At 39.5% G+C, this 27,294-nt stretch overlaps 1 protein-coding gene across 5 annotated transcripts in view; it reads right to left on the bottom strand.

Moving 5' to 3' along the window:
• COL8A1 (collagen type VIII alpha 1 chain) overlaps positions 1 to 15,868 on the bottom strand; it is an 87,196-nt gene extending 71,328 nt beyond the window's left edge. For 2 of the 5 annotated variants that reach the window (XM_072924718.1, XM_041714067.2), the window contains exons 1-2: positions 15,719 to 15,868; positions 2,591 to 2,717 (exon numbers count right to left, since the gene is read on the bottom strand). The gene's annotated coding sequence lies outside the window, so the exon portion shown is untranslated. The other 3 variants (XM_072924721.1, XM_072924711.1, XM_032746670.3) reach the window with 3 other exon arrangements.
• Between the last annotated feature and the right edge of the window lie 11,426 nt (positions 15,869 to 27,294).

The raw sequence follows: 27,294 nt of genomic DNA, 5'->3' as shown, positions 1-27,294 counted from the left end.
CTCTCAGTGACAGCAGTCTAAATTCAGATTTGGTCTAGACACAAGTCCTGTAGAGAATTGCATGTAAACAATGTCTATAAGACACATACTGTTGCATTTACACAGATGTATTCTCACATGTAGAATAACCTGCTGACACAAAATATCAAATTGACGGGCACCTATCTATTGACATTACCACAGACTATCAGGTGGTCTTAAATATTCAGTACAGGCTTTGCTGAAAACATACGTGCACTTCCATACTTGCATGTATTTGTAAATCAATTCATACATAACTAAGTTTCACCTAAACAATACAAGTAATAAATTCTTCTGTAAGTAATACTACTCTGTAAAAAGTCCTTCAAGTTTTCCAAAGTCTCCTAAGAAAGGCATAAAAAAGTTTATACAAAGTCTAAAGAATCACCTTGTTTTACTGGAATCCCTTTTATGATGCACTTCTCATGCAAAGACCACCATATTCTTCCATGTTTTGGTTCCACAGTTATTCAATATTCTGAATTTTTGTGTTCTGGGTGCGAAATTCTATTTCTAATGAAGTGCAATGTGGATATGAATATATTTGTATAGCTTCAATTACTTACTGGCTCTGCTTGCTGGTAAAAATATGGTTTTAATTATCCTTAAAACTTCTGATTCAACCTACTTTGGGGAAGTTGAGCTATATTGTATTACTGTTCATATGACATGGTGTGCATTCTAGCTGAGATCCAAGGTACTGTACAGTGGACTCACATCAAAAGAGAAACTGGTGCAGCAAACCTTGATTGGAAGCTGAAATGTAAGTTAAGGAATATTAATAACAGAAAGGTATTAAAATCAGAGTTCTGGCTTTAAGCAAACAATTTTTCAGCAGTCCAAAGTGCTGGTTTAGGAGACAGATAGGACAAAAATTGTTGAAATATAGAAAAAATATGAAGCCTTGGAAAATAAATAAAATTGGAGTATCATTTGTTTAACAGACAGGCTTTCAATTACCTCAAAAAACTATATTCCATGTTGGTTACTGTTTTGTAATGGAATTCCTTTACTTTGAAAGCAAACGTGGAGCCTGCAGCAGCTTTGTTAGATATAAGAATATATCTGTCCTCTCACTGATCTTCCTATGCTCCTAGCTCTCCATTTTATTTCTTTTTGTCTGAAGTTGTCGGAACCCAAAATGTCCCTCAGACATTTTTAGAGGTTCCAAGCCTTGGTCAGAAGCATTTTAGACCCTGGCAGCCAGCTGAAAACAACTGTGATTTTGAGTTTGAACCATGGAATGAATTACCAACCTTGAGGGTGGAACAAGCAGTCACAGAATGTTAGATGGTATAGTAAAAGTAGTCACAAATTAGAGGGTAAAATTTTTTAGTGTTGTACAGGGGGGTTTTAGTACCTGTACAGGGGGGTTTTCACTTTGTACAGGGGGGTCAGGAGTTCTAAGATGGAGGAAAGTGGTCCTTATCTTATTCTTCCTCCTTCTTCTTCCTTACCTCCATGTTCTTGGTGATGTTGGCATTCACAGATTGGTTTAGAGTAGAAAAGCACATTGTAACGTAGATAGTAGGTATTGGGGAAAATCTATAAACATATAGTACGTAATATATCATATAAAAGATAGTAGCAGCTTTGGGCGGGGAGAGAGACGACGAAGACACCGGACAGTGAGGGTGTCAGGAGAGTGTGTACCTCTGCCTGGGCCGCAGACCAAAGCAGCCGCAGCGCAGGACAATCTTTTAGATAGCTAGCAATAAACTACCTTGAGACCGGACAACAAGAGGCTGTGGAGTTTTTCTTTGGAAGCGCGGGTTGGAGGAGAGACTTTACCACCACACGAGAGCCCCAAATCAATCCCGGGGTTCTCACATGAAGTGATGATTTTATGATAACCTATTTAACCCCTTTAGGATTAATGTTGACCTACCAAGAATGTTGTGCAATGCTATAAGGGCAATAGACACAAAACTGCCATCTTTATTACTGGTATCTTTATTACTGGTGTGCCAGGAAAGGAAGAGATACTTTCCGAAACCTTTTTTACATGACTTGGTTCTGAAGTTAATGCTCTGCATGCTTATGGGCAAGCCTCAGAGCCACCTGCTTAGGTTGTACTTTTTTACTACAATTCTGCAGCTGAGCGCCTTCCTGTGTGCATCCTCAGCTGCATGTTCCTGTACTGTGCCTACACCACCTCTGTGCTGTGAGCAGCTCCCTTCTCCAGGGGAAACATGACACTGCTGACCAGTGACTGGTGGGCTTTCAGAAAGGCACCTTCCCTGCTGAGTGAGTCATGTTTATGAAACAGGCCACTGTAGGGATGCCTATCACAATAAGTAGAAACTGATCTCAGTTTCTGTCTGAAAAGAAGATGATGTCCACAGCAAAGCCTCCCTCTCTTAGAATACCCTGACATTTTCTGGCTTTGTGAATGGAGAAGTTCTCATCTCTGGCTAGAGGTTAGCATTCTCATGTAGTGTCTACCTCTTGTCTCTGAAGATTTTTGACAAGATAGATCCTTTTCGATGGCAATAATTTTTCTTAGGAAATGGAACTTAGGCGTATTAATTGCATTGTTTCAGCATTAGATTAATTGTCAGAAAATTACCTCAGTTTAATAGGAGAGTACTTCCCTATACCAATTCTGACATCCAGACTCCACATCCAGTAATGAAGAGATCAAAAAAGTGCTGAGTATCAAATTTGAAGTATCCTGACAATCTGCATTTTCTTTTCTAGAAAGAGGAGGAAGAAAGAATGTATGTTAATAGCCTTCAAAAAGGCAGGAGAGCAAAAAGATATTTTTGACTTTACTTGAATAAATAAGCTACTGAGAGTTTATTTTATTTTCTTATTTTAAAATTTTTGATACAATCAGACATTAATACATGAAATAAACATGAAACAGCCCAGGAAAATTGTGTTTAAAACTATTGCTCAGGTTACAAAGGCATGATGAATGGTTTGCTCTGTTTTTACAAGTAGTATCATAGCTCCACTATGCTTTGGTGCAGCTCTATAATTCACAGAAAACTATGTGTTATTTTCTCACTGGACTATTTTGTATATTACAAAGGATCATCCTTTCTAGTAATACACAACTAATTTTTCTCTCCTCAACAGCAGTCAGTTTCAAGCTTGGTCAGAATTCTGAACAAGCAAAAGCTGGAAAGATGAGAGAGAAAATTGCACTACTTCAGTGTACAGTGTAAACTCTGGTTTATCACAAAATACCAGACAAGAAATTGCATCAACCAAAGCCTAAACCAAAGTTGTTTTCCCCCTGCCTCATAAATGAGTAACAGTCGACAGCTCTGGAATGTGCACTCCTCTCCTATGAAAACATTTTTCCGCTCTGCCTTTTCCAAAACTCAAAAGTTCAAAGCTAAACTACTACATGTTATAAAAGAAAAAATTTACCATGACACTTAAACAAAGACATGAGTCAGTGTATTCAGATTTCTTGAGGGAAGAAGTAGTTATGTTTCTTGTTAAGGCAAGACTTGCAGTAAAGAAGTTATTTTTACAGTTTTATATATCTCCTTATAATTATTTATTCACACAGATGTTCTGTTTTACTGCACAGTTAAAGCTGTAATTCATGCCCTTTTTGTAATGGACATATTAATTGAGGTTTACAACATTTGTCCTCAAAAAACAAAATATTAACATCTTTGTTAAACAAACGGGCAAATGCAATCACAGATATTAGGAAATTTGGTTCACTATTATTTAGGATATCCATGGCAGTCTGGGAACACCAGCAATTTCTCTTTGCTCTGAAGAGTGCTACTTGTGTTCTTAGAAATGGCATGAGCAAGGTGGGCAGCATGTATGTTAACAGCAGAGACAAAATGAGGTTGCTATGGACTGCTGTGGACAAAACAACCTATATCTGGAATAAAATGCAAGCAATTTTGGGTCCTTTTAAATGTGAGATGTAGAACATAATAGATTAAGCAGCTGAATTTCTGTATGTAGTTTTCAAAGCTGTCTAGGAAACTTGGAACACCATTTTCATTTATTTGGAACAAGTGCCTGACTCATTTGTCTGCCTTGAAAACCTCTACAACTGTTCCTGACTGGAATAGGATGAATATTCTGAAAGTCATTGCTCTTGTGAAACAGGAAAGAAGTACAGAAAGTCACAGAGCTGCTGTTAATACTGAGCCTCATTGAATGTAATATCGATTTGGAATATGCTAAAGGATGCAGACTTCTCCTGGGTACTGTCACAGCTTTAAAATGTCCACTCTTTCAAGAAGATGTGGCCGAGTCTTGTCCTTCGCAGATACAAAATTTGGGGTAGCTAGATCAAAGGTCTGCTCTAGATTCAGACCTTTGACACCGAATATTATATTCAATTGAATGGAACCAAAATCAGAGAATTCTTGAGCATGGAGAAAACTGACATATCAAACTATATTAAACAGCCCTTGCACCCTTGCACATCATGCTGATTCGGTTTTTCTTTATTAGTATGTAAAAATTTATTAGGCCAGTCTCTATAAGCAGTGTTTGGCAACTGTAGAGACAATATGTCCAAATTGAGGGGCACAATTTTCTTCCTTCAAATGCATTTTTTTTTCCCTAGCTGGTTGCATTATCTATAGTCATAAGTTCTCTTTAGCCTTTTTAAAATACTATTATATTTTGCATGGGAATACAGAGAGGCTTTAATGCAATTAATATATAGGGTTTTAAAACTTTTAACTTTTTTAATTGGAATGTTTTGATTTTTCTTTTGTCTGTTTTAGAGGCCTTTAATGAACTGTACCATTGAATTTAATGTCGGTTATGAAGGAGATCATCTGTGGAAAGTAACATTTCTAGTAAGGGAGAATGTCACAGTCAGTTTTGTTGGATACAGGTATGTCACACTGGAGACAATGGCTAGAAGCACCAGTCACCTAAAGAGGGGAACTTGCATGAAATGGCCCACTGGGTAGATGAACCACGTTTTGATAACCTTTGGAATAAGGACAAAAGTGAACTCTGATTGATAAATAATAAACTAATTGAATTTTTAGTCATCATGCGTTAAACTTTCAAAGTTACCCAGAAAGCAAAACCGGGATATAAATATCATTAAGCAGTAGGGTGCAATTAGGAAGCAGTGCCTATAATATAAAATATTCTATAATTGATAGAATGAGGGCAGCTGATAGTACCAGGCCCGTGGTAGCTGTGCTGGCCTCCTGTGTGCAAACAAGGGTGAGAAGGGGTTTGCTCTCCCCCTTTCTCTGGAGCCAAGCACAGCTCTCACCTATGAGCTGCTTTCTTTGGCTATGTGGGCAACACAGGCAGCAATGCCCTTACAAGTTCTGCACCAGTCAGAACTACAGTTTGGGCAAACTTGGTACCAAATAGTGCAGTAAGGATCACACAGGGCAAATGTATTCCCTTGGCCCTTGCTTCCACCTCCCATGTTATGCAAGTGAGCAGGGCAGGGATTTCCACCAGCAGTTAGGAAAACTGTGATTTATAACATTGGTGGGAGGTGGAACAGGGGAGACTGTGGGACCAAAGCAGCCAAGTATTTTAAGCATCTGTTATAGGCCTGTGCCAGATGCAGGATACCAGACAAGATGTTGCCATTTGTCTGTTCTTGAATGGAATTTCCTATGTCCCTAATACCAAGCAAACTCTGTTTATTTATAATATAACTACTTCTGGTTTTGTAGAGATGATATACAGCACATCACATATTTTTACTTTCATAGTGACATTTAAAAACTTAAAAAGTTATTCATTTAGCTGTGTAAATTCAGTCAGGAGGCTGTTTTGCTTTGTCATGAGTGAATCTGTAAAGACTGGAAAACTACTCAGTTTAGAGAGGCTGCCTTGTGTAGTTTCCTGAAGTACAGTTTTCTCTTGTCTGGGTTAAAAATGGGACTTGGATTCTTACAAGATCTGTGTCAGGCAGTGATTTAAGTGATTGTTTGCATGGGCACAAAGCAAAGAATGATTTGGGAAATGCTGACTGTTCTCTCCCGACAGTGTATTTTCTTCTAATTCTAAGTGATTATATTTAGTGAGTAGTTCCAATTATTTCCTGAAGGAATAAGCAGGAATTTATAAGCAAAACATTTTCTCAGAATATGTAGATTCAAAACTACAGCTTCCTAGTGGAAATGCAAGCATTAGTAGTAAAAGGAAGTATCTCACAATTCTTGGAATGCATTTCTTGACAAATTTTGACGGAAACACAGACTTCCCAGAGTAACATCATCTCATAATGAGACTGATTATCCGGAGTTGATTATCCTACCTTTAAGTCTTTGTGCTATCTTGTTAATACAAAAGATGTAAGCCACAAATTACATTTAAGACCAGGACAAAAAGTCAATGCTGATCTATATAGCTTGAAAAGCAAAATGGAACAGCCCTACTCTCCTAAGACCTAGACTCCAGAGTAAGTCAATTGCACAGAAGGGTCCATCTTTTGCATATCAATCTTGCTTACTGTCAGCATCCTTCCTGTCACCACTGGAATTCCTGTTTGCTCTTGCTCCAAAGGCACATCACGCTGGACTATCAAATCTGCCAGCCCTTTTCACGGGTCCTTTCTGGTACCTCTGCTCGAGCATCACCTCTCCCAGTCCTTCACCAGCAAGGTGTGTCCTGATTACCTCACTGCTCTCTGAACTAAGACCTTTCTTTGGACTGTTGCTAGATTTTGAGTTTACAGGAGGTGACACCCAAGACAGACATCTTGACCTGCGCCCTAGCTGACCCCAGCTTTTACACCGAAATGCCTTGGTTTCTCTTGGACAAGAGAATTTTAAATAAACAAAAATCTGCAAGGTGGAAGAAGTGAAAAGTTGTGATGAATTTACTAACAAAACCGTAAGGCCCATAATGCAACTAATCATAAACCAAGTTTCTCCAGTGATATTTATTCCCCCTAACGTTTTAGGTTACAACCTACATCAAAGCATGTGCTATTAACTGCCTGCATAAATGTGCTTCATGAGCTCATCCCTTCCTGCCTTACTTTTTCTGTTTGTAAAGCTGTGGCTGTAGGGGCAGTGCTCTGAAGTCCAGCTTCTGACAAGAGTTGCTACAATAATTACTGCAGCAGATGTCAAAATCAAGTGAAAGCAGCCATTCAACAATCAAAGTACAAACCACAATCAAAACTTATGTGGTGTGCTATTGCAGGTACAGAACCAACAGAGCAGAAAAATATTCACACTTGCTTCTAGATGTAATCCTCTGTTAGGAGAGTAGCTCCCTCCCCCTCACCCCCAAAAAGGTTTTTCCAGTACACTTTGCTGGTTTTAGCTGCAGCTAGAAAAGATACAGCTGTGTTTTTTGGCTTATACAGCTTGAAGCTTGAGCTCAACATTCAGCAACAGCTTAGTCTGGGCTGTTTTACAAAACTATTTTTCAGTAAACATTTTCATTCAATAGTTACCATGTGATATCTGTGCTCCCTTAAAGCATACTAGTGATGGGTACCTTATCTTCATATTGCCAGACTGGCCAGATACTTACTTGGAAGGTGGTCTGAAAGATGGGGACAGAGGTAAAACAGAACATTTAATTAAAGCTGGATTCTGACATGGAGTCCTGTGATAGACAGTCCAACAAGCTGCTGCTAAGCAACACAGAGAGCAGCATCTCAATTGGCAGCTCAATGAATACAATCAGTTTGAAGAAGTTTTAAGTTAGCCTTTAGCTCATGGCTTTGGAAACTGTGATTTGCAAATGGAGCCCACACAAACAGGTCATAAAATAGAGTGTGGCAAGCACATTTCTCTCTCTTTCTCTCTCTCTCTCTCTCTCAGGACTTTTCATACTTTTCATAGAGGTGCACAGAGAGAAAGAAAGAGAAAACAATTTCTATTTCTGTTCTCTCTGTGCACCTCTATGGAAAATCCTGAGAGAGAGAGAAATGTGCTTGCCACAATAGAGGATCCATGCTGGGGCTTGAAGGTTTTGCACACATTTACACTTTCAGGTACTCTGGTCCTTGCTTGAGGTTCAGGACAATCATAAATGTAGCTAAATCATACAGTGTACAGAGGCTGCTTGAAGGAGGCTGCTGCTTCCCACAGAGGTAAAGTCCGGCCAAGAATAGCATGTGTTTCTGCCTCTGCATCTAAGTGGTTGCTTATGTTCAAAAATGAATGAAATATTAAATGAAAACAAGAATCTTCACCGACACGATCACTGCTTCTTAATATCGTTACACAAAATAGTGTTGTCTTGCCCAGGCGTGCCTGGCTCCCTAAGAATAATGGAAACAGGACAGTATTTGGATAGCTGCTGTTTTTTCTGAAGAGTGGGGAGGGTGTGCCTGTAATGGGGGTATGTTCATAAAGGTTTTAGCCCAGAAAGAAAGAGGTATGTCCGGAAAGAGCATAAACCAGGTTGCCAGACTCTGGCACTGCTACTAGAAATAATTATTTCTCAGGAAAGTACCAAAATTTGGCTGTCTGGTTTGCCCACAAATATCTGGGCATTATTCTTGGCAGGCACGGATACTGGCGCCTGTTTGGCATTTTGATTGCTGCCCCAACTAGTTTCTAGTCTTTCTCTGCTGAGGATGGAAGAATACACTTGTGGTTTAATCACTGGCCCAGGGATTAGGCAAAATGGTTCTGCTCACATTTTAGTCTGCATCCTTGGCCAGGTCACTTAAGGAAGAATTTTGAGAAGTACTCAGCACCCACAAATGGGATCAGATTTTTCAAAAGCTTTCTGCCTCTACTGAGGCAGTGGCCAGATGATCAAAGGAACTTCTTACAAAATCTGTCTGCAAGTGTCATTGTGAGAGCTACTAGGTGCTGATTACTCGTGAAAATCTGGTTCTCACTGAGGTGCCCAGACAGGAACCAAACTCTCCATCTAGCCCTCATCATGATGGGAAGACACTTGAGAATCTGACCAGGAGCAATCTCTTGAAATGCTACACCAGCAACTTTCTCTGTGCCTCAATTTCCTCTAAAATATTTTTTGAGCTAATTATCCATAAGGCTGGGCTAAGATGGGACAGAAGCCTTCCAGTTGTTAATTCAGTTAGGGATTTGCTACTTAATAAATAGGCAGGGTAGCTCTTCTGAACTAACATTCAGCCTGTGATTACATATTAAAGTACTGAGGCTTGTCCAGTAACCTACAGCAGCATATCACAAGGTATACCTACAATGAATGTTGCAGTCCTGGAATATCTTCAGTTAGGGCCTAGTAATGATTGCAGCCAGTTTTAAAAGCATAGCTGGATTTGGCTGAGCTCTGCCCACCTTCAGCAAAAGTCTGTCCATTCACTGTAGGCCTTGTGTTCTGTTTCAGTGGTGGCTTTTATTTCTTTTTTTTTTTTATACCCTGAGTTAACCAGAACATGGCTTTGATTCTTTAAATCCTTTTCCCTATCAACTCAGCAACCACAGAGGCAGTTTATTACTGAAAAGAAATCTAAGAATCAGTTTTGGCCAGCATTGTCTTGGAAAGTTCATTTTATTAACATGGTTTTGGTTTTACTTCAAAAACACTTTGACAAGCACTGACATTTTTGGAATCAGTAAAGCATAAGAGACTTATTCCTAAAGGCCTAAGCTTTGCATTTTTCTGCAGCAAACAATGTGACGTGCTACTATGGTAAATTTAATTCAAGCCACTGAGTAAAAGGAAATAAAGACTGAATGCTGTCTTTTTTTCCCCTTCATTTTCTAAAATATGTTTTGTGTGAATGCTAGTGCTTGTGAGATACACCTCCTTAACTACTCTTTTCTCATTTGCTGTTCATCTATATTGCAAGTGGCAGATATATCAGTGCTGGCAACAAAAACTCTCCTCACACACCTGCTTTTATTCCTCAGCTTTGACCTAAAGCAACTACCTCTTGACTTTTTCCTGAGATTTGCCAACAAGGGTCCCAGCTGTGTGTTTTACATTAATATCCATCAACTGAGAGTTCAATTAAGAGCACCTACTTTATTTAAAAAGGAGTACTAGGAAATATCTGAGCCCTTTTTTGTTGTTGTTGTTGTTGTTGCTGCTATTCTTTAAGGCAAGCTGAAAGAGAATTTCTGGTCTCCAAGCTACATAAAGACTCTTCTGATACTGTGCCTTCACTGGAACTCCACTCATGGTGGGAAGAATGGAGGGGCAGAACAGAGGTGAGTTATGTGCTGGCATAAGGAGACTTGACTGCTAGATTTCTTTAGTGGTGAATTGATGATTGGTTTATGTGTCCCTGGGGCTGTGCCACCATCCATTCTGTCCCTTTGAAAACTATGTCAAGTGAGAGGCAAAGTAAGCATCTCCATTCCAGAAAATATGTATTACATACACGTGTTGTTTCTTCATTTAATAAGAGTGGGTTTTGTTAGAAACTTGTTTTACTCTCCAGAATTTTCTGTTGCAAAAATGGTCAAATGCTTTGGTTGGAGTTCCCTATGTAAATCCACAGTGTGCTACTGTCAACCTCTTACTTTCAGAGTGAAGAAAGCAGCAGTCTGGAAAGAGTGGTTGCTTTTTTAGTTAGCAGGAAACATATGTTGCAGATGTTTCAAAGTTCTAGCTTTTAATATACCTTTGATATCTACTATGTCAAGCTGTTAGTTTTGCCTTTTTCTCCCTTTAATGGGATAGGTTTTATGTATCCTATATGCTGCCATGATAAATTCCTAGGAGCTGAAGTAAACTGGCATAGCTGATCCAGGAGTTTGTGATTTTTAGTGCTGTGGATATTTTTTTAAAACAAAAAAAAATTTTCTTAAGTTTGCAGTACATTTTTTTAATTTTCAAAGTGGCTGCATAACTTGTATGACCTGTTTCTCCAGTTGTGTAATCAGGTTATATATAGGCCTTATCCTCCAGGAATGGAAAATAAGTAGTTAGGTTCTTTTTCTGTTTTGTTTTGTGGTGCAGTTTTTGTTAGGGTTTTTTTTTTTTTTTTTTTTTTTTTAAGGTTAGAGTGTTCTTTTTTTCGTACCATTTACTTACTTACAAATGTGAAGTTCTCAGAAGCTGACATTTTGAAGTGTTACACTCCAGGATTGCCAAGAATATTTGTGCTAACTGCCCAGATGTCTCTAAAATGAGTGTAATGAGCACACACACACATCTGTCTTGAAGAGGTGGAAAAAGCAAGGTGTGTGTAAGATGCAGAACAGAAGAATGCCCTAGCTGTGCAGAATTATGAATGGCATAGCTGCTAGCGTGTCTCCCAAATCCAAAGTTTCTTACCTACCAGGCAGTCCATATTATTTTTGGGTGCCCTCATGTTGAACTCAGTGTGGCTGTTGATGAGACCCCAATAAAGAATGATGTCCACAGACGTGCACAGACACTACAGTCATCAGTGCACCACAGGCTCACAGCGCTGGGAATAGAACTTCAGACCTTTGCCTCCGCAAACACAGCTGCTCATCTGGACCGGCCTTTGTAGCCAGCAGAGGGAACTGATAAACACTCTCATAGGGCTGCTTTATGTGTTTTTTATAAGCAAGAGAGGCCATTGATTCTCACTCCCTTCTGAAAAGGGTCCATGTAATGTCACCCCTGAACAGTTTCATCTACCATTCATAAGTGACAAACTTGTATTTGTCTTGCTTTTGCTATAAAATATGGAGTTGCATGAAGTTTTAATTACCTAAAGATGTCCCAAGACTTCATAGTGGTATTAACCCCTGCAGTGCAATTATGAGACATTAACTGCATTATCCATCAAGACAATTAGAGAAACACATCCAGCATTTCAGGAGTGAAGGGAGAGCAAGCATAGATGTTTACTGGTAACTACAGGGAATAGGCATGGTTATTGCTCAAGACCCAAAGAAAGGCTTGAGAACCAGGAGTTATTATCTTTTTGAACATATATATAGACCCACAACTTTTTCTGGGATTTCTGTTTGCAGAGGGAAAGCCACAAAAAAGGCAACAACAGTTACACATAACTCTAGAAAGGGTAAGTGGCAAAAATAAAGAACTTTTGTACAGTTAAGTACAGCTGTTTGCTGTTTTTTTAACAGGCAGAACACAGCACTTCTAATGTTTTTGTCTTGTCTTGTTCCTCACTACATTACCTCCATTGAACCATTGCTCTTTTAGGAGTATGACGTTAGTGTAAATTATCTCCCTGTAGAAGGAAGGAACCCACAGCCTACAATAACAGGAAGGCAAAAGAAGTAAGGGAAAGTATAGGGATATATTTATGCTTAAGAGATAAAACTGAATCTTACCTCCCCTGAGATACATAGCAAGAGACAGAATAAGTGGGCAGAAAATTCTGCCATGCAGATATGCACATAGATATATAAAAATTGTCTTCTGTGGCAGATAGTGAGACGACCATTAATGGTTCCTTTTCTAGTCCTCCAGCTACCTTTCACATGTTCACTACTTTATGAACAATGCATGCTTAGTAGTAATTTTTAAGTTAAAAGAGTACGAGACAAGGCCTTATTGCTAGGGTAATAACTGTGGAAATTGAGCACTGAAATGTCTTGGGTGAGGTGGGGTTTTTTGTTTGGTTGGTTTTGGTTTTGTTTTGTTGATTTTGAGGTTTTTTTAAAATGCAGTATTTGCAAGGCTGCCGGAGCAAATATTAATCTGTACCCTCATAAATTTACTTAAGGGATAAAAACTAGGGGGATAGGACAAAGCTGGTGGTTGGGGCTTTGGTTTTTGTTTGCTTGATTGCTTGCTTGTTTGTTTGTTTTAATGGCTATGAAATTATATCCTATATGTTTATAGAAGGGGCACATGGTAGTGCATGTAGAAAAGAAAGGAAGATTATTATTAATGTCCCCTACAAGATAATTCAATAATTTTGCTTAAGTCCTATGAACTTTTCTTTGAGCTCTTTACTGCTGCTGAATTACCAAGACTGAGCTCTTACAGTCAGATGCTGCCCATCATTTCTGGGCCATGGCAGTGGACCTCTGCTTCCTCAGCCTGCCAAGACTGGGCTGGTCTCCTTTAACCACAGCGTGTAAGAAAGAGATGAGCATTTGATATTTGTTTAATTGTTTATTTACACCCTCCATGAATGATTTCTTTGTAAATCTTTTCAAGGGGTATGTAAAGGGTTTCACAGGAAGTTTGAAAGTGTTAGGAGTAAATTACCTCTCTCAAGGTTTGTCACTGGAACTCTCCCTGCTGTTTAGTCCTAAAGACTCATGCAAAGACAGAGAAACTACAAAGGAGTGGACTTTAGAAGGCTGAATACAAAATGAAGTGTGGGATTAGTGCTGGCCTGGAAACCAGAGGAGCTAAATCTGACATTCTACCATGAATTTTCACTGTGACCTTGAGTAAAATATTTTATATATTTAGTGACAGCAGGGCCAGAGGAAAACATAATGTCTCCCTACAGAGAGGTGTGAAAATAAATTCCTGAAGGTAAGAATTTCTCCCAAGCAGTGGTAGTGGCAGAATTATGCATAGATAAGCAGACAGTGATAGGTTTATCCTCTGTTTCTATGTATCTAGTCTAGCACTTTAGACAGCACTGGGAGTTACACTAGTGGCTTAAGTAGATATTACTGCCCTAAATAAACACCTAAAAACCCTAAGCATAACTGCCACAAGTGGCTTAGCATCCCTGCTTAACACTTAACTTAACTTTGGCTGAAAAACTTATTATAGTCTCTTTGCCTGTATTATTTTTCAAATGTTATGATCATTACTCAAAAAATCAGAATTCCTTGCTCCCCCTTTTTTTCCCCCCCTTAATTCAGGTTGTAGCATTACTTTAATCAGTATTTTTATCTTATTATCAGTGTGCTTTGATCTTGTAAAAAGGAGTTTCAGATGAGCACATAGGTCAGTAAATGCATTCCCAGACATCTGGGTTCTCTTGGAGACCTGATGGGTGTGCAGTTTCCCTTCATCCCTTGCTGCAAAGTGATGCTAAGATGAATTATCTACTCAGCCTGAGAGAAACTGCTCAGAGGAGATTCTGATCTAAATTAGATGCATTCCTTTGAGTAGAGTTTTCTTAATATGTCCTGCAATGCATTTTTCAAATGCCAAAACATTACATTTCACAGCAGGCTTTAATAAAAGGTATTTTGCTACATATACATTTCCTGTGACAAATACATTTTTTTTCATGAAATTTTCTCCATTTAAAAATTTGATTTATCTGATAGAGTAAAATAATGAGGCCTTAGTGCCCACACTGTAGACCTAAATTCTGTATGCATTGAACTTAAAATCACATATCTCTGTTTTACAACAGGGATGTTTTTGGAATGGGGAGGTTTGCTGTAAAAATCACATGTTAACTAAGAAATAAAATTTTGTAGCTCAGAGTTAATGCCAGTTATGAGGAAAACCATTGGGTTCTCTTCCTGTCTTCTATGGGCAATTTATATTAATTACCAGGATGCAAAAATAGTTTTACTGGAATTTTGCTATAGAAAGCACTGTACTTTGGTTTTTTAATAGTTCAATTTATTTGGGTTTTGAAATTTTGTTGTTTGGGGTTTTTTTAAAGATACTTATGTAGTCTTGCAGGCAAATAGCTGAAGGCAGTGTTTTTCTTTTTCCACCAGTTAGAAGAGATAGCATATAAAATCAGAAAAAATCTTAGCTACAGTATCAGAAAAGGATACTTGGAGCAGAGTTCTGCTGTTATACATGCTATAGCTTAAAATATTGCAGTTAATGTGATTACATTTATATATGGACATAATTCTTATCAAGAGAAGATTTTCTATTTGTGAAAGACCAAAAAAGACTCAGTTTAGAAAGAGAATTAGACATTAAGAAGAAAATATCACTATTTAACTGAAGATTGTATTTTGTATTTACAGACAGTGTTAACTGCTGCTTCTGGTAACTCATGCTTTCCCTCATCTCTGAGCGCTGGAGAGAGGCATTGTAGGATTAAGATTTCTGTGATGGAATTTCTTTAAACAGGTGACTGTGTTAAAAGTGCACTGACTCACACAATGTGAAATCTCTGTGAGGATGGACAGATGCATGGATGAGAATGCAAATATAGTTTTGAAACCACTTTTAAATGTTTTAACTGTTCAGTACCTGTGTCTGAGGCTTCTTAACTATTCCTCCCCATAATGCTGGAAATGCCTGTTTAGGAAAACTGCAGAAAAATATAAACAAGCTGATCCAAAAGTTTCAGAGACACAAGGTCTATTCTTCCAAGAAACAGAACTTTGCTTGTAAAATATCTACTTTAAGCATATTTGGTACAAAATAATGAATTCCATCAGTCTTATTATTGTGCTTCTGTGAGGGCTTAAGTTCCATTACACCTTTTTTAAAGGCAATGAAACCTGTGAAGATGCACTTCAGTCCCAAGATTGTCTCAATCTGGCTAGTAAATGGCATTAGTAATAAAACCCAGTTCCTTCCTTAAATTGACACTAAGCATTTTTTTCCTCAAACAGAATTTAAGGAAGCTTAACAGTGAATTTTTTTTCATAACTTGACTGAACTGAAAAGGAAGCTATTAAGAGGGATAATAAATCGTTATAATTGGTCAGGGTACACTAGTCTCTTCAAAATCCATCAGAAAGGAAGAGAAGACCTTTTCCCAGCCACAGTGTTTCCCAGCAAGATCTGTTTTTATTTCTCTGCTAAAACAACAGACTGTTACTAATTTAAATGTCAGATGACACTACATCTGAAAAAAAAAAAAAAAAAAAAAGGCAAGGGGGAGCCAGCACCACCCAGCAAGGCAGCGCTTAGCTCATATTAAGACTTCCTCACAATAGCTGGTTAGACCAAAAACCTAAAGTAGCAGTAATCTTACCTTGAGTACACAAGATCCAAAGAGAGAAGATCACTGGCTCAAAACAGTGGAGGACTGAGAAAGTGTTCTGATCTGCTGCTGGTAGCATGTACTTGGCTTTTATGTGCAGGTGGGAGGAGCTGCTCCCTCCGGTAGGTGGGCAGTGAGGATAGCAGGCAGACAGCCTTCAGAAGGCATTGTAGAGTAGGTTTTTGCTCTTTAGGGACAGAGAGAGGGAGGAAAAGCAAGCTGGATGGCATATACATGAAAATTAGTGCTGGATTTATTTGCTGGAGGTATTATGTTTTGGTTTGGTCTTTTGTTTTTCTGTAAATCTGTAGTTAATGAAAGCTTTTCTACTGTATTTATTTTTCTAAATATGAATCTCTGAATCTCACTTCATCTATTGGGAGGATTTTTGTAGCAGTGGGATACTAATGCAAAGTCTTTATCAGAAACGTCAGTGTTTCCCTTTCTGAAAAGGGATAGCTATGAAGAATCAGCCCCTTGATCTTTGGAGTTGTCTGTTTTCTCAAGGATTGAACTTCCTTTATATTCCAAACATCTACTAGATCTCAGCTCTGAAACCCTCCTAAGTTTCTGTTTTGCTGAGCTGCACAGCTTTTTCTTGCTGCAGTTGTAACATGTTCCATCTACACACTGACTTTTTAGCCGTTTAGTTTAGCAGTTTCATTTAGAGCAGTTTTATTGTTCACTGTGTCGGAGTTCTAAATAATTTTCACAACTGGTATTCTCAAAAGGCAAATGTAGCCAAAAAGACAGACCAGTAGGAATATGCATTCCTGGTGGTTTCTGTGTAAAATCATTCATTGTTCATTTTAACTCATTCATTGCTTTCCAGCTCAGAAGAGTGGATGGCACAGATTCCAGACACTGGCTCCTGCAGGTGAAACAGTTGTGCCCATCTCAAATACACTAATTATTTATGTATCATCCTGCATGAGGCATCTGGGCCTGTATTACTTTCCATAATACACAAGTAAAACCTGTATCATATTGGAACATATAATGGGTGGAGAAAGCTGGAAAGATAGAACAGCAAGAAAAGAACAGTAGTGTGCAATTAAGTCTAGAGGTCCACCCTGACTTAAAATCTGGGAAGGACCAGGTAGAAAAATGAATGAGTATCTTAGTTAGAGAGTTAAGTTTGTAGCAGAGCTTGTGGAGATATGATATCTACTTCTTTCGGAAAAGGGCCAAACTGATCACTGTTCAAGGAGTTATCAGATTTTTTTTAAAGAAAGCAGTACTGAGGGAATTGATCAGACCATAGCAAGTTGCATACAACTTTATTTAGTCTCGTCTTTTTACAAAAAGGCTTACCAATCAAGCACCCATCAGCTTGGATGACAGTGTTATGTGGCAAAACCCAAGTGACCTCAGCCACTCCTCATACGGCTCCCCTCAAGGCCCTTCACCATCTTTATTACCCTCCCCTGGAAGCTCTCTCACAGGTTTATATCCTTCTTACATGGTGGCACCCAAAACTGCCCCCAGCACTGGAGGTGAGGCCGCCCCAGCTCAGAGCAGAGCGGGACAATCCCCTCCCCTGCCTGGCTGTGATGCTGGGCCTGATGCCCCTAGGACATGGGGCTGGCTCCAGGGCACTGCTGGCTCAGGTTCAACTTTCCATTGACCAGGACCCCCACGTCCCTTTCTGTTATGAACAAGTTCATTAGTTAAGTGTTATAAACAAGTTAAAAGAATTTAAAGTTAAAAGTGTTAATTAAGACTGTTATTACCTGTTAAATCCCCGTTGATGTTTCCCTTATCTCTCCCTATGTTGTGCCCCTTTACTGTATTTGTCATCCATGTTGTGACCACTGGGTAACACCTCCGCTGCTCCCCAAAATGGTGACCGGAGTACCCCCAAGAATATGCAAATTAAGGACTGTGACCAGAAACTCAGAAAAAAACCCTAAAGAAAACAAGCCAACTTAAGACCTGAACAACAAACGGACTTTAGCCACCGGGAAGAAGTCCTCCTACCTTGCCAGCGCTGCAGAATCAACTCCGGAGCATCGTCCTATCCTAAGTGGAACCAACTGAGAGCAAAAACCCTAGCCGACGAGCCCAAAAGCGTCTTCCCAGGCACGCCCGCGAGGACGGAAGCTCCAGTTCTGCTGTACAGCAAAACTGAACACCTCCTCCTCTGCCTCGCCGAAGGGAGCAGCAGCAGTGTGCGCGATCCCCCGAGCACCTACCCAGAGCTGGTCACTTTAATAAAGGCATTAAAAAGGAGCTGGTCTCCTTGCCCATTCTTAACAATTTCCACAGGGCTGCTTTCCAGCCTCTTGTTCCCCAATCTGCATACATACCCATGGTTGCCCTGTCCCGAGACCTGTGGGTTTCTGATCACTGCAACACTTATCTTCCCTAATGAGACTTTTAGTAGATGAAAGTTTACAAAAAAATCCATGGGAAACTTGAAAATGACCAACTGGATTTCATGGCACACTGTCAGGCTAGACAGTAAATTCAATGTGGACACATGGCAGGAAAGGTTGTCATGTTATTATCACCAGGAGTGATGTCCAAACTTTCAGTTTCCATCTGCATTTTAAAAATAAAGCTACTTTTTCAGTAAGGCCCTCCAGTGCTCTAGCACTCTTACTCCATTCTTGCCTCAAAATATCTAGATTGGTTTGCTATGAGCTTGAAAGAATTGTTTGAGGCAGCCTGTCCTTTCCAAAATCTGTACCATTTACTTGCTCTACTTGAGGGTAGAGCTACACACATAGTGCAGAACAGAACTGCTAGTAAGGGTATCAATTTAATGAAGTACTCAAACTTGGATAGATGGTTCATCACACTTCTGAGAACAATGCATATTTTCTTTACAATGAGTATTCTGTAAATTTGTTTAGTAGTAGAGTCTTCTATTAAATTAAATTAGTTCTAGCATACAAAGTATATGGCAAAGAGCAATTATTAACAGAGGTGGCATCATCCTTAAGAGACAGGTTAAAACTATAGCTGTACAACTGACATGCTATCCACACTAGGTCTTTCAAAAGGAGAGAAGCCAAAATTCCTACATTTGTTCCATAAAGGAATTGATTACCCCCCCAGTTTGCACTGAATGTGACAAAGCTAAAATGTGGGCTAATATGTTGGTAGTGGAAAGAATACCCATGGATAGATTGGGAGGTTGAACTTCTGGAAATAAATGATCATTTATATAGCATCACAGCAGTAGCTCAGGTACTAGCAATATTATCAAATGAGGAGAGTCCCCAGGCAGCTGGATAGCTTGGTGATGGCAGAAGATTAGTTATCAAGGTAAAGGTGTCAATGTTGTTTTTAAACACAACCCAAAAAGTATTAGGAGACTTCCTAACAAAAAGTGGGATAACACAGGCAATAGCAGCCTTGTGAGGTAAAAGTTAACACTTCCAAATTTCAGCAATAAATGTAAAAAATTTATGATTCAGGAAAGAGGAAAACATTTCAGGCTTTTGTTTTGGTGGTTGTTAATATAAAAATATTCTAAACAGCCTACAGATAAATTTCTGTTATCCTATGCAACCCTCATGTAAATATAATCTTTTCATCTTATTTGACTGTAGGACTGTAGGACCACAGACACGAGCAATGTCTCCATTTCACCAGTGGTATATTTTATGAACCTGTGGCTTCAGGCAACATTCTGTCTTCTGTCATGCTTCCCATCATTGTAAGTTTTATTCAGTCTTTCCAGCAAGTTTGCCTTTTAAAGAATTAAATGTGACAGTATTGCAGTTTTTACGGAGTATTGTTGGCTTCTGGTTTTGTTTTTTTTTTTTTTTTTTAATAGTAGATTCATAAATTTAGAGGGGAGAGTAATGGGAGAGAGTTCTCAAAGTTTTATCTGCATGATACTGAGAATCTGATTGATATTGTCTTTCACATTTGTACCTGTAGATTAGTGCCAGTGGGATGGTCTGGCTACAAAACCACTGTATGCCATCCAGTATAGGATACAAAATCAGGACACATTTTGAAAATGTAGATCTTGCATTGTAGATGAGCGTACAGCCAAGGCCTTACTGCATGTGGAGAAAGCACATGTCTACCTCAAACACCTTGCCATATGTCGTGGTTTGACGCCGAGGGGAGTTTCCTCAGAAGGAAGAAGGTCAAGCCATTCAGTGATTAGGGTTGAATATTGACACTTGAGCTGACCAATTGAAATCTGGACACGCCTCTGAGAACACATTGGGGTTAGAAACCAGAACTCCCTGGAGAACTTTCTCTCTTTAGTTCTGGTCAGAGTGGAGTGCAGACTTCCCGCCCCCCAGCCGGGTGGTTGGGTGGGGGAGGGGAAGCCATGTGGCCAGGTTAAGTTCAGTGAAAGGTAGAGGGGCTAGAACCAGCCAGCTCCCTGTAGATAGACCGGTAGAAGAAAATCTGGGATGTCTGCATTCCCCCCACAGAGTGTCTCTGGAGAGAGAAAAAAAGAGACAGCGACAGTGCTAGCAGTACACCCGGGGAAGAAGAAGGGGGGGAGGAGGGGGGGGCTTGGGCCAAGAGCCATCCAGGAAGTCAGAACTTATAACCCTTTCTTGAGAAATAAGGGCTTTGTAAAATATTACTCCTCCTCAGTTTAAAAGAGAAGAAGAAAGACAGCCTGGGGCCTGAAATGTTAAGAAAAGAAAATTGTGGGGGGAAGATGATGGAGTAGCTTTTAGGTAGACTTTTTCTTATTAACCATAGACTAAACCAGTTTTCTCCTCCAAAAAAGAGACTGTATTTTAAGAAGATGCACAGTAAGCCAAGAGACCTGCTTCAGCAGCTAAAGAAAAAAACAGGAGTAGAGTGAACAGAGAAAAGTTGAAGAGGTTTGTAGTAACACCGCCTGTCTTCAGAGGAGAAGAAAAAAATATGATCTCTGTTCTTGAGACCCTTGGTCCCAGGGGAGGAAGAAAATAGGGGTACTGTGGTCCCAAAAATAAAAAACTGTTGTTTTTTCCTCTCTTAGCAAAACATTCTTTAAAAAAATATCCTAAGAACAGTCTGTCCATGCATTAGTAGTGAAAGCACTGTGCACAGAAAGGAGAGTGTCACCATGGCAATTTTTTTCTCTGGGTGGTGCCATGTGTGACATGGAAATACAAGAAGTACAGTTGTGTTTCTTAAAAAGTCTATAGCACAAGAGAGGCTCCTCTCTCCCTCGATAGACTGAATATTGATTATCTGAAGAATAGAAACCTGATAAGATGTCCAAGTTGTGTCTCACTGTGGTTTGTTAGAAATCGGGGGGGGGGGGGGGAGTGGGGAGGAGGAATGTTTTAGAAGGTTTTCATTTTTTTAGATTTAGTTTTTTTTTCTTTTCCCTTTTTAGTAGTAGTAGTTTAATAAAGTTTCTCCTTTATTATTAAGCTTAAGCCTACTGTACTCTGTTCCTGATCGCATCTCACAGCAAATCATTTAGAAGGTTGTATTTTCAGGAAGGCGCTAGCATTATGCCAGTGTCAAACCATGACACAGTATTACAAGGTTAATTCTTTACCATATCACCTGATAGAGGGAGATTTGAAAAAAGAAAGAAAAGAATTGATACAGACCATACTGTAGCTGTAACTAATGCCATTTTGTATGTCTTGAATGTACTGATTCTGTTACACCCACCAGTGAAAAGGGAATGCAGTCCAAAGCTGTTCATATCAATTCAGTCAATCCAGTCTACAAATGCATAATTTATCTCCTATATTTACTGAATTCCTTTATCTATGTGTCAGCTCTGGAATTTCCACTGAGAATTTCTAGCTGATGTTGATGCTTGCCATACCAAAACAGAAAAAAAAAAAAATTAATGGAGCAACTCTGCAGTGCTAACTTAAAGACTGGCAGTTTTTCTCAAAGGTGAGCATACAGTATTAGCCCAATTGAAAATATAAAACCTGTGAGCTCACTAACTGGGGAAGCAATTCTGGGGAAGCTGAAACTGGGAGTCTTGCTAGACAGCAAACTGAATTTGAGCCAGTAGTAGTTTGTGGCAGCAAAGAAGGACACTATCTTGGACTGTAATCACAGGAGCACAGCCAGTAGCTTGGGAAAGTGATTAGCTCCCTCTACTCAGCACTTACTAGGCCATATTTAGAAGACATGTCCAGCGTTGAGCCTCCTGGTGCAAGAAGGATGCCAGTGAACTGCATCAGGGTAAGTGGGGAACCACTGACATTATCTCCAGGGCTGCTGCCCCTGCCCTTGGAGGTCAGGTTGCAGGAGTGGGGCTGGTCCAACCTGGCAACAGTCAGGTTTGGGGTTTTTCAAACAGCTGCCTCCAGTACCTAAGGGGAGGTTATTTAGAAGGTGGAGATGGGCTCCATGGTGGTGGAAGGACAACTGAGAGCAGGCCTAAGTTGAAAAAAAAGGAGGTTGTGTCAGGATATAAGGAAAAGCTTCTCCCCTTCAAAAACAATCAGGCAGTGGAACTGGTTTTTGGTGACACTGTGCAGCCTCCATCCTTGGAGGCTTTCAATAGCCAAGTGGATGAACCTAGAGAAGTGTGTTCTGACTTCATGGCTGACCCTTCTTCAAGCAGGAATTGATTCTATTAAAGATCTTCTAATATTCCTAATTATGCTGTATTCTTATGTCATTGTACAAAAAGACTGAGTTTCCACTCAGGTGATATTGTACAGGAGTTCAGATTAGATGAGTGTCAGTTTATCTGCATTTCAGAGATTGGGACAATGGCCCAGATGATGAGCTGTTGGGAAGGGTAGATAAATATGATTAAGAACCACAACAGTACAGCCAGGATGAATATCATGCCCCCTACTGGCTGGACAATACCCTCACTTACAGAGGGGTCCAAAAGTCAAATGGACTGTTCCATCTCACCCCCAAAATGTATGGTTCACCCCACACCTGTAACCCTCCCCTGAAACATCAAGTGTCTGTGACCCCATTGGCCCAAGTCCTGTTCCAGCCCACCTTGAAGCCCCTCTTGATAAGGGGTCTCCGGGGGCCAGACGCCCTCTTGGATCTTCCCCTCTCCTCCTGGAACTTCCTCTGGGAGTCCCTGCTCCCCTCTTTGTCTCTCCCCTCTCCCATCACCTCAGGCTCAGCCACGTGCTGCTACACAGCACAAGGCAGGGTCTTTCTGCATCCTGAATAAACCTCATCCCCCAAGAGCAACCAACAGAGATCTCGCATATATTCACCCCAAATCCGTCCGTGGAACACCCCATCTTACATCTTTACAATGAGCAAAGCTGATAAAATGACCCTATATTCAAATCTAGTGTTTGTCCATTTGTGAGAAGTAACCACGATAAAACATGGAAGTCATAACCTTTTAACACATGATTGAGGACTAAATAGAATGTGCTTGGTGGCAGTATTATGCATTCTGTGTGTGCATTTTGAATATTTCCTGAAATTTTATTAATGAAGCCAAGTGGCACACATTTTGTCTGTAAGATATGTATATTCTTTGGAAACTCTCTGCCAAAAGTTTGTATGGGGTTTGAAAAAATTATTTTGGAAAGATAATTTGTGCTCTGTTTCAAATGAAATATATCTTCCTTAGGAAAATAAATGTATGATGAAAAGAAATACTTGGCCCAGTGACACCGAAGTTAAAAAGGGAATGAAGCAGAGCCTGAATAAAATGTTCATGTTTTCTAATCCATCTCTACTGCTTGGGTCTTATGCCTTATCTCACAGATATTGCTCCCTTCCTAACTACACAATTCATCAGCTTTGAAATAATAGACTATTTTGATATCCTGGTTACATCATTAATAAATTATTTTCCCTTCTGCACAAAAAAAAAAACACTGTAGAGACAGAATTAAATTTTTCATCTTCATTAATGTTCAAACTGCCTAATATTATGAGAAAAAAAATCACTAAACCATAGGAATTTGATTCCAAACATCAAAACAATTTTTTTTCTTTAGGGCTGGGGAAAACATAGTTCTATTGCATATTTAGTCTTGTCAGAAGTAGGTATTTTCTTCAAATTGCATAAAATTTTACTGCTGGGGGATATACAGTATTTTTTATTCTAACTCCTGAGAATGTGGTATGAAGGAACCACAGCAGCTTCTGCTCTCTGTTTTACTGTGGAAAAACAGGAGCTTGAGCAGAGACATGGTTGGCAGCGCTCACAGATTTTGGTAGAGTTGCTTTTCAATCATTCATTCTATTACAATCTTATAATTTTGCTGTAATACATCAGAGCATGGCCTATGGAGTGTTTAGCAAAGAGCCTGTCAACTCAATGCCATTTGCAGTTGTTTCATCAATTCCATTATTTTTATTATATATTAAGTTGCAATAAGTTAAGTTGCAAGTTACTGATTTCAGTTCACAGTTCAGTGTTTCTATTGCTCGCTTTTAGTGTAGACATTAAACAATGTTAACTTGTTCCCAAGATCCATAGGCTAGCTAAGTTCATGGAAATGAAGGACCAACACAGGGCTTTTCCCCCCCTAGTTTAGTTTTCTTCCTGCCCTCCCCTGCCCTTCTGTATTTTTAAGAACGAAGTACTTTAGTGGGCTTCTAATAGAGCCGTCAATTATGGAAACAAATCCTCTGAGTTCTTCTTAGCATGATGATGAAGACATGAGTGCTCTGTCCAGCTTGTGTCTGATCTTTGAAATCATTGCTACTGGTCAGCAGCTACAGCAAAAGAAGTTCTGATGTGGAGGAAAAGTTTGTCTTACATTGTTGGTGAGCACATACAACACTCAAGTAAATTTCAGCACTCTTAAGATTTTACAAACTGTTTGAGTTTTATTATTGAGTAAGAAATTTGCTTGCCACCATGTTCACCAGGAGGAGTAAAGGAGTATAAAAAAATAAATGCTTAATGATACATTGGCATTTCTGCATGCATTCCCAAATTGATACTTTGGTCTCTTTTTTTGCCATGGCATTTCATCTGGAAAGAAACTCTCTTTTCTTGTGACCATTCAACACATTACCTTGAAACAATGAATAGAAAATATGTATTATATTCTGGACAAAGGCCTTTTCCTAACTCTAGAAATTCAGTCAACTCATAGAGTTCATAACAATTTCTTTGGTTCTATAAACTTGTCTCATTTTGCATAATCGATACATTCTCATACTCTTCATATAGGTGGAGGAGTTAGATCAGTGTTTACTATTTTTATTTAATCTATCTAAAGCTTTAAGTAGTCTTTATTAATGCATTCAGTAATGCTAGACCAATGACAGGAGAGGAAGTTCACCACTTACTTAACTGAGACCTTTTAATTTAAGATGATACTAGTAAGCTGGTTTTTCACTTGTGTTTTTCTCTTTGTGAGACTTCAGTGGCAACCTAGAAACCAACCTGCAGAAAGGATTTTCCAGTATTCCTCATCTCCAATCTCCCTTTGGCCGACATATTAAGATGAATATCAATAAAAGGAAAGAACATTCCATGTTCTTTCACAGAATTTTTCTCCTAGTGCAGATCAGTTATATTAATGTCAGGGAGGTGAGGCATCCATAATTATCTTATCTTTTTAAAAACACTGTACTTCCACTGACAGAGAAGGAGAGTAATGTGTCTAGTACAGACCCTGCATTCTCCTCTGCAAGATATGTAGACTTATGCTATTCTAACAATGTGGCTCTTTTGCACTAGAATACTTTTAGACTCTTTTATCATACTGCTTATAGAAACCATCTCCATGTCCAAGGTCAGTGTTACAAACTTTTAAAAGTATAGAGAACTTGACATTGTTTTATTTCTGTGAGTGCTCTGTTCAAGGTTGTTTATTTTACAAAAGAACAGGAACTCTTCTAGCATCCGTCATTCATGCACTTGCAACAAGAAAAGGCAGGCTGAACTACTGAAGCTTTAAGTCTCAGCATAGCATGTTATGTCAAAGCCTTTTTACTCCATCCAAATGCAAGGCTCATATCTTAAAGCATTTATTTCTATTTATGTTGGACTGGATGGAATGAACAAGCAGTTACTTTTTCTCAAACAGTTCAATGTTTGTATGTTATTGTTAATATTTGCATAAGCTCTAAGCCAAAATTGTTTTGTCCCACAGACATCAGATGAAGTTTATGTGAATTAAAGAAGCTTTTTTTTGTATATTTTTGGGTGAGGTTTTATCTGTTTTATTCTGATTTTTTAAACTGATGGAGTCAGTTCTCTGTAGCTCCATTAGGCTTCTGAGCAACAATTCTAGAGTAATTCCTCCCAGAGATGTTCAGAAATGAACTGGGTGTACACAGTTGAGTATAGAAGGAAGTAGTTTGTTTGGCAAGTCAGCTGCTGCTTGACAACTCTGCATATTCTTACCATGCAGCAAAACTGAGGCAGCTCTGAACAAAGAACCACTCAGTGAAGAGAAATTTGGTGTAAGATGCTGTCAAACGTGCTACACCCCTATGTCTGTGCCATGGTTTATCACAATTTTGAATGATAAAATGTTGTCTAATCAGATATACATTCCAGAGAAACTCTGGGGTTATGTCCTTGTTCACTTTTTGGTTTGGATAGTCATCAGAAGTCAGAGATGCTGGAAAGAAGTTTCTCATAGGATTCTTTCAGCTTTTCTGGTGTTGGAGGAAATACCACAACTGCATTCTTTCTCATGCTGTTATGATGAGTAGTTTTGGATGAGGAGGGCATTGTTATATGTACTTGGCTAATGATTTGGAACTATCAGCTGGTTTTCTCCATAATTTTTCTTCAATAACATTTTTGTATTAATTTGCTTGCTTAGTATTATGGAAGAAAGAAAATCACAACATGTACTGAGCTCTTCTTCTATTGGCACAGAATGGCTTCAGTTTGAAAAGATCTCTAAGATCGTCAAGTCCAACCATTACCCCCACGCTGCCAAGCCTACCACTAAACTGTTTGCCCAGGTGCCACATCTACACATCTTTTAAATCCCTCCAGGGATGGCAACTCAGCCTTTTCCCTGGGCAGCCTGTTCCAGGGCTTTACAATCCTTTCCAGGAAGATTTTTTTCCCTAATAACCAATCTAAACAGATTTAAGGCCATTTCCTTTTATCCTATCACTAGTTAGCTGAGGGAAGAAACTAACCCCTACCTCACTACACCCTCTTTTCAGGCACTTGTAGAGAATGATAAGGTGCTGCCCTGAGCCTTCTTTTCTCCAGGCTAAACACCCCCAGCTCCCTCAGCCACTCCTTACAGGATTTGTGCTCCTGACCCTTAATCACCTTCATAGTCCTTCTCTGGACAGGCTTTAGCACCTCAATATCTTTCCTGAATTTAGGGACCCAAAAGTGGACACAGGACTCAAGGCAGCCTCACCAGTGCCAAGTACAGGGGGACAATCCCTGCCCTGGTCCTGCTGGCCACACTATTGCTGGTACAGACCAGGATGTCATTGGCCTTCGTGGCCACCTGAGTACACACTAGCTCGTGTTCAGCTGCTGTCAGCCAGCCCCCCCAGGTCCTTTTCTGCCAGGCAGCTTTCCAGCCACTCTTCCCCCAGCCTGTGGTGCTGCCTGGGGTTGTTGTGGCCCCAGTGCAGGACCTGGCACTTATTGAACTTTATTGAACCCCATACAATTGCCCTCAGGTCATCAATCCAGCCTGTCCAAATCCCTCTGCAGAGCATAATCCTCCAGTAGATCA

The sequence above is a fragment of the Taeniopygia guttata genome, chromosome 1, assembly GCF_048771995.1.
Source record: "Taeniopygia guttata chromosome 1, bTaeGut7.mat, whole genome shotgun sequence".
NCBI lineage: Eukaryota > Metazoa > Chordata > Aves > Passeriformes > Estrildidae > Taeniopygia > Taeniopygia guttata.
This window is presented reverse-complemented; position numbering and strand designations above follow the sequence as displayed.